Source organism: Pelodiscus sinensis, chromosome 14 (assembly GCF_052426305.1).
Source record: "Pelodiscus sinensis isolate ZL-2025 chromosome 14, ASM5242630v1, whole genome shotgun sequence".
Classification (NCBI taxonomy): Eukaryota; Metazoa; Chordata; order Testudines; family Trionychidae; genus Pelodiscus; species Pelodiscus sinensis.
In genome coordinates, this window is record NC_143065.1 from 19,864,646 (window position 1) to 19,879,301 (window position 14,656).

At 42.7% G+C, this 14,656-nt stretch overlaps 1 protein-coding gene across 1 annotated transcript in view; it reads right to left on the reverse strand.

Annotated features, from left to right (window-relative positions):
- Nucleotides 1-14,656, reverse strand: part of UNC13C (unc-13 homolog C) — a 435,134-nt gene that overhangs the window by 394,339 nt on the left and 26,139 nt on the right. The window lies entirely within an intron of this gene.

The following is a 14,656-nucleotide window of genomic DNA, read 5'->3' on the forward strand; positions in this document are numbered from 1 at the left end:
CCGCACTAGGCACAGGAAAGTGGCCATCTAGGGCAGGAGAGCTGCCAGCCTGGCCACCTAGGAGCAGGTGTGCATGAAAATCAAAAGGGTCCACTGAGACCCCCGACCCTGAGCTTACAATGGCCGTCCTGGGTCAGACCAAAGGTCCATCTAGCCCAGTAGCCTGTCTGCCGACAGAGGCCAACCTTAGAGACCCTAGAGGGGATGGACCGAAGACAGTGACCAAGCCATTTGTCTCGTGCCATCCCTCTCCAGCCTTCCACAAACTTTGGGCAGGAACACCACTCCTACCCCCTGGCTAGTACCACTCCATGGACCCAACCTCCATCACTTTATCTCACTTCTCTTTAAACTCTGTTCTAGTTCTAGCCTTCACAGCCTCCTGCAGCAAGGAGTTCCAAAGGTTGACTCTTTGCTTTGTGAAGAACAACTTTCTGTTACTAGTTTGAAGCCTGCAACCCATTCCTTTCCTTTGGTATCCCCTAGTCCTTCTGTTATGGGAACTAATGAAGAACTTTTCTGAATGCACCCTCTCCACCCCACTCATGGTTTTATAGACCTCTATCCTATCCCCCCTCAGTGTCCTATTTTCTAAACTGAAAAGTCCCAGTCTCTTTAACCTCTATGGGACCTGTTCCAAACCTCTGATCATTTTAGTTGCCCTCCCCTCTCCCACCCTCTCTCTTCCCCTCTCCCACCTCCTTTTCCCAGTCTCCCCCAGTTTTGTTCAATAAAGAGATATTCTATTTTTGACCACACGTTTTCTTTATTTTGTACATCAGGAAGGGGGGCTAGGGAAGGGTAAGTGGAAGGAGATGAGGGAGGAATGGGGTACGAGCTCCCGATGGGGAGGACTGGGCTGGCTCTGCGGGCTTCTGGAGGTGGAAGTTCTCCTGCAGCCCCCCAATTGTCCCCTCTCCCCAGGGTATGTCTACACTACCCCACTAGTTTGAAATAGCAGGATAATGTATGCATACCGAACGTGCAAATGAAGCCCGGGATTTTAATTTCCTGGGCTTCATTTGCATAAGCGGGGAGCCACCATTTTTAAATCCCCACTGGTTCGAACCCCGTGTAGCGTGGCTACACGGGGCTCGAATTAGGTAGTTCGGACTAGGTTCCTATTCCGAACTACCGGTACACCTCGTGGAACGAGGTACACCTCGTGGAACGAGGTGTACTGGTAGTTCGGAGTAGGAATCCTAGTCCGAACTACCTAGTTCGAGCCCCGTGTAGCCGCGCTACACGGGGTTCAAACCAGCGGGGATTTAAAAATGGCAGCTCCCCACTTATGCAAATGAAGCCCGGGAAATTCAAATCCCGGGCTTCATTTGCACGTTCGGTATGCATACATTACCCCGCTAGTTCGAACTAGCGGGGTAGTGTAGACATACCCCCAGATGGCAGCCTGTGGCAAGTGCAGCCGGGCTGATGGCCGAGTGCTGTCATGTGCCCAGTGTGGGCACTCAGGGCACTCCAGGCCAGGACTGCTCTGCAAGTGGGGCACCCCTGAGAACTGTCTGTCCGGGGTGGGGGTCGGGTCCCTTTAAGCACAGCCCTCGGCTAGCCTGAGGCAGCACCTCCACGCTCTAAGTCCTCATCTGATGCCCTGCCGGCACTGCTTCCGTCCATCCTTAACCCCGGTTCAGGGTCCACTTAATGTGGACATGCTAGTTCGAATTAGCAAAACGCTAATTCGAACTAGTTTTTTAGTCTGGATCCGTTAGTTCGAATTAGCTTAGTTCGACTTAACTAATTCGAACTAAATTAGTTCGAATTAGCGCTGTAATGTAGACATACCCTCAGAGTTCTACAAGCATGTGGACAAGGGGCATCCAGTGGATATAGTGTACTTAGATTTCAAGACAGCCTTTGACAAGGTCCCTCACCAAAGGCTCTTAAGTAAAGTAAGTTGTAATGGTTTGATAACTGGTTAAAAGATAGGAAACAAAGGGTAGTGATAAATGGTCAGTTTTCAGAATGGAGAGAGGTAAGTAGTAGTATCCCCCAAGGATCTGTACTGGTACCAATCCTGTTCAACATATTTATAAATGATCTAGAGAAAGGTATATGCAGTGAGGTGGCAAAATTTGTTGATAATACTAAATTGTTCAGGACAGTTAAGAACAAAGCAGATTGTGAAAAGTTTCAAAAGGATCTCATAAATTTAGGGTTAAAAAAAACTAGATACATTCATGGAGGATAGGTCCATCAATGGTTATTATGCAGGATCAGGAGGAATGGTGTTCCTAGCCTCTGTTTATCAGAATGGGTGACAGGGGAGGGATCTCTTGATGATTACCTTTTATGTTCACTCCCTCAGGGGCATCTGTCATTGGCCACTCTCAGAAGACAGGATTCTGGGATACATGGACCTTTGGTCTGACCCAGTGTGGCCATTCTTATGAACCTATTTAAATGACTTTTGTAATTAATTAATTTTCTTCTTTCATACAGTTTATCAGATAGGATAGTTTGTAACATGTATGGTTTTGCAGTTACTGTACACCACTGCTTTATAGTAATATGATCTGACTTCAGTGGAATGGACAGGGTTTAATTAGCTCCTGGGCATCTCCCTGGATAGACTTAATGTCAAATGTTTAATGTGCAAGTATTTGTGGAAAGTCTTGGGAGAAATCACAAAAGCACTGAAGGGTGCTTACAGCTTGCAAACAGGAGCAGCTAACAGGGAGTTTTGGAGACCGAATTCGGGCTTTGGAGTCCAGGGTGGCTGAACTGGAGGAGCTAAGGGAGGTAGAGAGAGACGTTGATGAGACTTTACGGGACACTGTAGTACTGTCCCACCTCCAGTCTGAGAGCCCCAGTGCTCTTAAGGAGGATGAAAGTCTCAAGGGAATAGAGCATTCAATGGGAACAGAGGGAAACCATCCCGTAGTTGGGACCCTCCTTCCAGAGGATGTTGCGGTATCCTCTCGCACTGAGGATACCTCTGAGGGGGAGGGAATGCCAGTTAGGAAGAGGCAGGTGTTAGTAGTGGGTGATTCGATCGTTAGAAACATATATAGTTGGGTTTGTGCTGACCGGGAGAACCGTATGGTCACTTGCCTGCCTGGTGTGAAGGTTGCGGATCTCTCAAGGCATCTAGATAGACTTATGTGTAGTGCTGGGGAGGAGCCGGTGGTCGTGGTACATGTAGGTACCAATGACGTAGGGAAGGGTAGGAGAGATGTACAGGAGGCCAAATTTAGGTTGCTAGGAAAGAGACTGAAATCCAGGACCTCTATGGTGGCATTCTCGGAAATGCTTCCAGTTCAACACGCAGGGCCAGGTAGGCAGGCAGAGCTTCAGAGTCTCAATGCGTGGATGAGACGATGGTGTAGGGAAGAGGGGTTTAGATTTATTAGGAACTGGGACACTTTTGGGAGAGGGGGAGCCTAAACAAGAAGGATGGGCTCCACCTAAACCAGGATGGAGCCAGACTGCTGGCACTAAACATTAAAAAGGCCGTAGAGCAGTTTTTAAACTAAGAGATGGGGGAAAGCTGATTGGTGCGGAGATGCACGTAAATCGGATGGAGACTTCTCTTAGAGGAGAATCCATTGATAGAGATTCTCTAAGCTGTAGTAAGAAAGAGAGGAGGGGAGATGAAAAACCATGGGCCAGAGCAGACAAACAACCGCATATAAAGGAATCTAATCCATCAGGGAAGGGCAGACAAATAAGCAGTGGCAAATTTTTAAAGGACTTCTACACAAATGCTAGGAGTCTGAGTAATAAGATGGGTGAACTAGAGTACCTCGTATTAAAGGAGGAGATTGACATAATAGGCATCACTGAAACCTGGTGGAATGAGGAAAATCTGTGGGACACAATCATACCGGGATATAAAATATATCGGAAGGATAGAGCAGGCCGTGTGGGTGGCGGAGTGGCACTGTATGTGAAAGATAATGTAGAATCAAATGAAATAAAAATATTAAATGAATCAACATGTTCAAAAGAATCGCTATGGGTAGAAATTCCATGCTCCAATAATAAGAAATTAGCAGTAGGGATATATTACCGACCACCTGACCAGGACAGAGATACTGACCTTGAAATCCTGAGGGAGATTAGAGAGGCTACCAAAATAAAGACCTCTATAAAAATGAGGGATTTTAATTATCCCCATATTGACTGGATATATGTCACCTCAGGAAGAGAAGCAGAAGATAAAATTTCTCAGTGGCTTAAATGACTGCTTCTTGGAGCAGCTGTTACAGGAACCCACAAGGGGAAAGGCAATTCTCGATTTAGTCCTGAGTGGAGCGCAGGATCAGGTCCAGGAGATTACCGCTACAGGACCGCTTGGGAATAGTGACCATAATATAACAACATTTAACATTCCTGTAGTGGGAAGAACACTTCAGCAGTCCAGAACTCTGGCATTTAATTTCACAAAGGGGAATTACACAAAAATGAGGAGGTTAGTTAAACAGAAATTAAAAGGCACAATGACTAGAGCCAAATCCCTGCAAGCTGCATGGAAACTTTTTAAAGACACCATAATAGAGACCCAACTTAAATGTATATCCCAAATTAAAAAACATAGCAAGAGGCCTAAAAAAGTCACCGTGGCTTAATCACCATGTAAAAGAAGCAGTGAGGGACAAAAAGGCATCTTTTAAGAAGTGGAAGTCCAATCCTAGTGCGATAAATAGAAAGGAACATAAACACTGTCAAAGCAAGTGTAAAAATGTAATAAGAAAAGCAAAAAAAGATTTTGAGGAACAGCTAGCCAAAAACTCAAAAAGAAATAACAAAATGTTTTTTGAGAACATTAAAAGCAGGAAGCCTGCTAAAAACCTGTGGGTCCCCTAGATGATTGAGATATAAAAGAAGCAATCAGGGACGATAAAGCCATTGCGGATAAACTAAATGATTTATTTGCTTCAGCCTTCATCGGGCCTTCAGTTCCCATTCAGACTATAGTGATGTCTAGAACATCTGTCATCTTGCCCCTTCGTTCCCCTCCCCCATGCCCATGGTGCTTCCCAATATACAACCAATGCCAGGGCTTGTGAGGGGATTTTCCAGAGCCTGCAGTTGCTCTGTGACTGTTTTCCACAGCATATGCATTGGAAGAATTCTCCCTTCTCTTCCTTGCAGATTCTATATTCAAATCTATAGACTCTCTCATAAGGCAGAGAGTGTGGTGTATCTTCCAGGGAATTTTTTTTGTATATATTATACAAAAGTGCAAAAAGTCTTCTCTTTCAAAGTATTTTTGAGCCAGATACAAAAGTTTCCCTGGCTGGCATGACTTGGTAAAGAAGGGGATGAGCACTACCTGAAATATGCTTTGTTTGCCTTTCAATTCAAAGTTTCATACTAGATTGGTAATATAACCAAGGAGCAAATAGAAGACATGGGGCTTTATCACATATGGCTGGGCCTGAAGAAACTGAATAAATCCTCAACAAGATGTCTAACCTAATGCAGGCAAAAAACAAAAATGTCCCTAGAAGGAAAACAAATCTTATGATTTCAAATGATAGGCTTGTCGACCTGGAGAATTAGTGCATGCTATGCTGGGGGTAAATCTACTGCACAGTGGTTTGCAATGCACTAACTGGCCATGTGGACTTGTCTAGCATACACTACCTCTGGTGCACTTTGAGCTGCTCTGAACTGAAACAGAATTAAATAAGTTCACTAGAGAACTTCCAGTGTCTGGCTTCAGGGTCCACATGACCAATCAGCATGTGCACCACATCAATGCACTGTGCTTTAAAAACGCCTAAACTCTCCTTCTAAACGTTCTGTGGCGCCTTAGGGCTTGTCTACATTTCAAAACAATGAGGCAAGCACCCACACTACCGAGCCTGTTATTTCAAAATAACTCCTGTTTGTAAAGAGGAATAAGCTTATTTTGAAATAACCTGGTACTGTAGACATATCTTTAGTGACTAACAAATATATTAGGTCATGAGCTTTTGTACATAAGCGAATTGGTGTTCACTCTGCAGCTATATCAAAAGAGTTTAGAGAATGAATGTGTGTTTATGTGCATGCATGCATGCTCAGATTAATGAAGTAGATAGTAAGAAAGATAACTACAGAATCTGGAGTAGTCTGACACCAGGAGAAAACCAGTTATATGACAATGTTATCAAATCTTATAATGCAGTGTTTTTGTCTTCCTTGTGCCCAGTCAAAACTGGGACTTGCATGAAAGTGAGCTGGCTGAGTCTTAATCCAGATAAAACAGATGATGCTAGTTGGTTAAAGTTCTTGTGGGCATGGCAGGGGTGGTTTCTGGCATTTGAAGGGGATTTGTGAAACTTTCATATAATAGGTCCATTGTCTGGGCATGCCTTCAGCTCCCTGACTGATCCAAAATGCCATGAATGACCACAAGTATCTTCTGCCATAGGTTCCATATGGCAACTGAGGCTTTCTTTTGAATCTGGAGTTGGCACAATTCTTTATGCCTTTGAGACTTCCAGATTGGATTTCTGCAATGTTTTCTACAGCGGATGAATGCTGACGATTGCTCAGAGGGTACAGCCAGCTCAGAATGCGGCTTCCCATCTGCTTGCTAGTACCCTGACAACAGCACTGGATTTTTTATTCACTTCTGAATTGGATCTGTAAACCAGTATGAGATTCCCCCTTTCCCTGAAATCCTCAGTGTCAGTTGATATCAGCCAGGATTCTTGCACCAATAGCCCCCGGACTAAACCATCCAGAGGTTCTAGTTAGAACATTCTCAGCGGAAAATCTCTCTCTGCAATTTGCATAACCCACTGGTCCAATGGAAACTGTGTTTGTTGCTTATTACAGCCGATACCTTTTCTCTGGCTTTTGCCTGGAAGGATTTATTTTCTTGTATTGTTCTTAATCTTTTGGGAACTCAGAGGGGAATATTTTACAAAGGTTTTAAAGGTACCATACTTCATAATCCTAAAGATATTGTATCAAGTGCACTTTATATTTTTAAAATTAATACACACACATTATGTCTCTGATTCATCACTGTTTCATTCCAGCTTTACACTGATGTAATTCATCGATTTAATAAAACTCCAATGATGAGTCAGGCCCTCACACGTACATACACCAACAGGTACTTGGGGTAACTATTATAATATGGGCAGTGCCAACATTTGTTGATGCTTTGGACTGCCATTGTATCTCTGGAAAGAATTTCCCTATTTCTTTGCAACTGTTTGCTGCCTAGAAGGCTCCTCACTGGAGAAGAATCTACCTCTACAATTAATGCCAATATCAGTCCTCGTTCATCTGTCATAGTACACTTGCTGTACAGATGGCTAGCTTGACTCTTCCTAACCTGCTGCATGTGTTGGGATTCACAGCATGCTCCCTGTGATAGAGCAATTGCATGACTGTCACTAAACACTGCATAAACACGGCTCTATTAATTATTTCCTTCCACAAAGGATTCCACTGGAGCTGGAAATCTCCAGATAATCCACAGATTTAAACTCAGAGTATGTCTGCATTGCACTATATTGCCAGGATTCCAACTCAGGCTCAAGCCTAACCCTCCTCCCCTTATATCTACACACAAATTGTATTAACTAGGTACTTGGATCCAGGGTCCCAGAACCCAATGTGGGTGAGGATCCAAGGCAGAGGCAAGCCAGAATGCAGGATTCAAGCTGTTCTGCTTTGCACTGTAGACAGCCACAGTGGACTCATGCTTGGGGAGTTGAGACTTGGAGTTCAGCAGTTCCTGACCTCGAGTTACAAATGAGTGTAGACACTCAAACCCTATTTTAACCAACCCAGGGTCTTCTAATTCGAGTTCCACCAGCCGTGGGCTGACATTGCATCACAGACATACCCTGAGATTCAGCCAAAATATTCCTTTATGGGGAGAAGTCTCAAGTTCTGCAGCAGAGGCAAAGTGACTGGAGTGCATATCCCATGGGACCTGATGATCCACAGCACATCTTTCAGTGCTCCCCTCAATAAGGCTACATCTAGACTATGTAGAATTTTCGAAAGAGGATATGCAAATTCTGCAGGGATTTGCATATCTTCTTCCGACCTCACTTTCGAAAGTGAAAGTAGCCTGGATGTGGGGTTTTTTTTTCAGGAAAAAAACCCTTTTTCGGGGGGGGGGGGGGGGAACCACTCTTCCTTGAAAAAGGAGGTTTACATGGGTTTTTTTGAAAAAGGGTTTTTTTCCTGAAAAAAAATATGTCCAGACTACTTTCACTTTTGAAAGATCCTCATTCAAAAGTGAGATTAGAAGATCCCAAGGAATTTGCATATCCTCTTTAGAAAAAAACAAACAAACTTTAGTTTGGACGTGCCCTACATCAACACCAAAGTACTATCCCACCTTGCCCAGGCATTCTAGTTCGATGAAAAGTAGCTTTGCTGTGCATTATCCCAAGAGTGGGTAGAGTGAGTACAGAGCAAAACTAAATGCTGAGAAGCATGAACTTCCCATGTGCCTATCCACAGAGCCATCTGCCTGATTCAGACAGAATCTTGCCACTAAGTACCACTGCTCCCTGCCTATGTTGCCTGAATACCTGTCAAGCCTCGACCCCCGGAGTTGGTGTGGTTGAGCCTGCATTGGCTCACAGGAGGGAGAGAAACATGCTGTCATCTTTCTGCTTCCCACCTTTTTCATAGGTTTAGGAAAATTAATGCTCCTTTTTACCTGGTACTCCCTCCCACCCCACACATACCTAAAACACCATAGTGACATAGCTGTAGTGCAGGGCTGGCCAACCTAAACTTGAGAAGGATCCAGAATTTACCAATGCCTATTGCGAAAGAGGAACCGTTCTATGTCACCAGCCCTGATGATCTCCCCACCACCACTGTCAGCACAGCCCACCCACTGGCAGCCCCACTGGTCAGTGCCTCCTTCTTTTCCTCCTGCTCACTGGAATCAGCTTTCTCTCAGTGGGAAAAATTGGAGGGGGGAAGTATGGATATGATAGGCTCAGTGAAGAGGGTAGGAAGTGGCAGGATCTTAGGGGGAAAGAGTGGAGGTGGACAGTGCCTAGGGCAGAGCTGGGGGTTGAACAGTGAGCACCCTCCAGCCCAATGGAAAGTTGGTACCTGTAGGTCCAGCCCTGGATATGGTACCTATGTAAGGAGCCGCATATTAACTTCTGAAGAGACACATGTGGCTCTGGAGTCAGAGGTTGGCCACCCCTGCTGTAGTGCATCAGTGTAGGCACTACCTACATCAACAGGAGGGATTCTGCCATTGACATAGGCAATTCACCTCCTTAAGAGGGGGTAACAAGATCAACAGAACACTTTTTTCATTGATTTCGGGCTTGTTACACTTGAAAAACTATAGTAGTACAGCTGCAGCACTGCAATGTAGACACTACATACACAAATAGGAGGGGCTCTCCCATCCACATATACAATCCACCTACCCAAGAGGTGGTAGCTAGGTCAACAGAAGAATTCTTCAATCTGGTGTCATCTATATCAGTGCTTATGTTGTCTTAACTATACTGAATGATGAATTTTTCACACTGCTGAGTTGTGGACTTGAACTGACCTTATTTTCTAGTGCAAGCCAGGTCTCAGAAGAGGTACAGAAGAAAGAGGCTAAGGTCTAATTTAGGGCAGGTGTGATGACAGATGAAGATATTGAGCCAGACCTAATGAACACCTTCTAAAGTACTCATTAAGACACAGAAGTTCTTCTTTGCCCTGTGTTAAAAAAATACTTGAATTAAAGCCTAAAGGGGAGCAGCAGGCCTTGCCCCGGCCTAAGTTGTAAAAGGTGTTAATTAGATCGAGCTAGGTAACTGGGTCTAATATCACATCTTTGGAGGAGGATCAAGAGAAGGGACTTCATTAACTTTAAATTTAAATAACTCAATTGAATGTTCTGATATTTTACAGGGAGGAACTAGGCAGACCACAGTTACATTTCAGACTGTTAATAAATGTTAATAGTATTTAAACATGTACATAATAACAAAGCCGTTTTAATACTGCTATTTCTTCCATGAAGAATCCATGGATAGTCTTTACTCCCTTTAACCCATAGGGATCTTCACTCAAAACCCAGCATTCTGTCCATAGGTACTTTAAAAATACATTTTATTACTATAAACATATTGCCCCTACAGATCTCACTTATTTCAATCTGAAAGAAACAAGCATTCTGTGATTCACGTGTACTTTGGTGCTTACAGCTGAATGGGGAACACTCAAGGCATACAGAGTGATACAGTTTAACAGCACAGAAACTGTCAATACTATTTTAACACTAGATTGCCAGGGTCACCACGGCTTGGAAATGGTCCTTGAAATTCAGTCAGTCACCAATATCGCAGACTATCAGCACCTAGCCAAACTACTAAGCCAGAACATTCAAAATCCCAAAGAAAAAGCTTAGTAGTTAACCACAAATATGCCTAGTGAAGTGTGAGCATAGATGTGCTTTTGTGTCTCGGGGGTTGTCAAATTATTTGCTTCTGACCTGGTAGCCTGTCAAACAGTAGGAGTCACATCACAGGGAATGCCTTAGTGTAGTTGTTTCAGCTACATGTACAACTAAATAGTTTAAACAGACATTAGAAGTATGTATAGTAAGCAAACGTGGTTTGAACTTTGCAATTTAGCAGCCAGAGAGAGAAAATTAATACCTCTCATAATTTCTTTGCTTCTTTCATTATGAAGAAATGTACAGCTAGTAAACTTCAATAGTAAAAATAAATAGTTATTGGTGATTTTTTCTTGAGGAGTGCCATTCTCTCCTTGATGCCTAAATTATCCCCTTTACAATTGTGGACTGGCTAGCCCAGCTAGTTACATCCTTGGGCTAATAATACTTAAATCATGGGTCTGAGCCCCATGCAAAGCACTTGGGTCAGACTTACAAAAGCTTTTAAGAGACTAATGCTGCAAGAAGATGCTTAGTGGGTTTTCAAAAGGGCCTAAGCACGTTCGGTTTGTTATTTAAATCAATGGCACTTGGGCACCTATTTTCATCTTTATACATCTTAGCAAATGCGGCCATTGCTGAATGACTCTTCACAGTTCTGACTAGTAAGCTTTTGGATGAAATTCCCTGGCCAGTATTATGAGGCGTGTCAGACCTGATAGCAAAATAGTCTTGTCGGGCCTTAAAAAATTAAGTGAACAATTATTCCAACAGTTTTTAGCTTTAAAGTGTTATCCAGGTTATCGAGGGACAATTTATTCCTACATTTCACAGCACATGGGCAATATTACACATACTGGAGTATGAGATTGGATCAAATTTTCTAAAATGTGTAAGATATTTATGATCCTAAGGCAATAGCCATTAGGTTAGGAAGTGCACAAGTCATTTCTGAAAATGAGATTTAGGTATTTTTTCAAAGTGTTACCCTTTGTCTCCATGCATCACAATATGCTTCACAATCAGTTTCACAGATACAGAATGGGAAGCGACTGTCTAGGAAAGAGTACAGCAGAAAGGGATCTAGCGGTTATACTGGACCACAAACTAAATATGAGTCAACAGTGTGATGCTGTTGCAAAAAAAGCCAACATGATTCTAGGATGCATTAACAGGTGTGTTGTGAGCAAGACATAAGAAGTCATGCTTCCGCTCTACTTTGTGCTGATTAGGCCTCAGAGTATTGTGTCCAGTTCTGGGCACCACATTTCAAGAAAAATGTGGAGAAATTGGAGAAGATCCAGAGAAGAGCAACAAGAATGATCAAAGGTCTAGAGAACGTGACCTATGAAGGAAGACTGAAAGAATTGGGCTTGTTTAGTTTGGAAAAGAGAAGATTGAGGGGGGACGTGATAGCGGTTTTCAGGTATCTAAGAGTGTCACAAGGAGGAGGGAGAAAACTTGTTCTTTCTGGCCCCTGAGAATAGAACAAGAAGCAGTAGGCTTAAACTGCAGCAAGGGAGGTTTAGGTTGAACATTAGGAAAAGCTTCCTAAATGTCAGGGTGGTTAAACACTGGAATAAATTGCCTAGGGTGGTTGTGGAATCTCCATCTCTGGAGATATTTAAGAGTAGGTTAAATAAATGTCTATCAGGGATGGTCTAGACAGTACTGGGTCCTGTCATGAGGGCAGGGGACTGGACTCGATGACCTCTCGAGGTCCCTTCCAGCCCTAGTATTCTATGCTCCTATAAATAAATTTAAGATAATCTTGGCAGAATTTTAGCTTTACAAATATCTCCTCCATCTGCATAAATCAGAAAATTTGAAATGACATTTAAATCCACTTATCCCATTTTAGATCTTGTTGCAAACCTGAGCCAGGACGGTTCTCTTTCCAGTAGATCCAAGTTCAGTTGTTGTGCAGAATTAAGGCCAGGTCTACACTAAAAGGGAAGGTCGAATCAAAATACACAACTCCAGCTATGTTAATTAGGTAGCTGGAATTTATGCATCTTGTTTTGAGTTTCCCCACAATCCCACAGCATGAAGCTATGGGAGAAAATGCTCCCATCAGCTTCCCTTACTCCTCACAGAAGTTGGAGAACTGGCTGCCAATGGGGTGCCCTCTGAGTTCGATTTAGTGGGTCTTAATTAGACTCGCTAAATCAAACTTCAGAAGATCAGTCACAGTAATGTTGATCTTCCATTTAGTGAAGACATGACCTTAAGTCAGTGTAATATTTGGACTAGAAGTTAGAGAAACTGACTTGTTTCAACCTTACACAAAATAACACTTAGTTATGACATTGATCTAATACTTTAGTGTCATAGGCACACAGATAAATATAGATTACTTATCAGTGTCAGCTGATTTGTTTTCAGTTTATTGAAACTGATATTCAAAGCAAAACTCAGGGAACCAAATACACAGATGTTTTCATGGTCCCCTGTGAACAGAAACTGCTGAATAACCTACAAATCTAATTTTAAGGTGATAGAATTCATTTGCATATCAGCTACCCAGTCTGCTCAACTTAAATGAAATTAAATCAAGAAAAATATTAATGTCACTGCTGGCAGTTAATTACAATGCTTTTTAATGCTCAGGAAATCTGTTGGGTTTTGGTTTATTTATTTTAATTAGCAGAAGTTGGTTATTTAAACTTCCCTCTTTCGGTTCTGTCAAAATGATGCTATCGTGTAAATTATAAACACGATCATAAACCTGAGGCACTATTCTGATAGGCATAACACAGACAGTTAAAGACATTTCTTGCCCTGAAAACCTTACAGCCTAAGAAAGAATGGATAAAATCTGGAGCTCAGATACTGTACATGAACAAATGTGGGTCAAATTCCATAAAAATGCACTTTTCCACCAGGTGACCAGGCAGAAAGATAGTACGCACTAGGGGAAATCGCATGCCATGTGTATTATAAAGGTGATTTCTGGAGCACTTGAGAGGCAGGATAGGTCCCAGTGTCAAAAGATGGCCAATAAATTTGTGCCTAGCACAAATCCACATGGCTTTGATTCAGCTCTCTACACATTCAGCAATAGCGAGGCATGCTCCCTATATAATCAGCAACAGCCAGTCATGGTCCAGCAGCATGAATGCCCTGACTTCTGCTGTCACTTTGAGACTTAGGATTCTATGCTTAGTCCCTGTAGAATTTCATATGAGCACAGCCCTTTACATGGGACATTCTTCTATGACTAGGCCCTATACCACTGAAAGGACTTTGGCTAATATCTGGTTACAAAAGGAAAACGAGGTAGACACGTGATTTTGTTAAAGAAATCAATTGTATGAAAGCTGATGACCTGAATAAACAAAATGTAATGTGGGCTATATCATGTTTCTAGCAAGTGGGCCACAGCAGGAATAGTTCAACGGGGCACTAGGAGGCCTGGTACCACCCTGATTGTACTGGAGCAGAAATAACTTCTAACACCTCTTCATGAGGCACAACATATACTCCCCTCCATATGGCCATTCAGCTGGTTTGTGCCTATGGGGCAAAGCCAGCCTTCATGCCCTTGAGCTACAATAAGAATGGCATTAATGCAGGCTGTGCAGAGTGAAGTGGGGGGGGGAATCCTTACACTCTCCTACATAGAAGAAGAGGACTCCATCTAAGTCCTACACGGCAGGCAAGAGCTGTCTCTCAAAAATAATGGCAGAAGAACAGGACAGCCAACTAAAAGTCGATGGTGCTGTTTTCTGTGCAGACAACATAGTATTTAAGCTATGTATTGTTACTATTCATGACTTTACAAATTTTTATCACTGTAAGACTCCAAGGATTAAACAGTGAAGCAGATCTGCCTGGCTCAGGTCTGTTCCTGCTCTAATTACATTTAATGCATATTGACAATCAAAGCCAAATGCTTTACATCTGAATCAATGTATAGCAAACCCAGTTGAATAATCTGGACGGCCAACCACGCCCTCTGTTTCTTATTAACATGCTTCTGTTTAGTAGGGATTGCTGTTTAGTAGGGATTTCAACATAGGGCTTGCTTTGTTTGTTTTTTCATCCTTGAAAACTATTTAATTGTGAAGGCTGAAGCTCAAAACAGCTACCAATAACTGACTCTAGAGATCATGAAAGACTACCAAACTTAGCACCATAAAAGCATTGTTATAAATAATGTTACTGTTTAAATTCTACTCATGACATGAGAAGACTGCCATGTTTCTATGATATACACAAACTACATGAATACACTGTCAATATTTCCTGAAACATGGCCAGTGGTGTTAATTTCAAAACAACAGTATCCCTCAGAACAACAAGAACCAA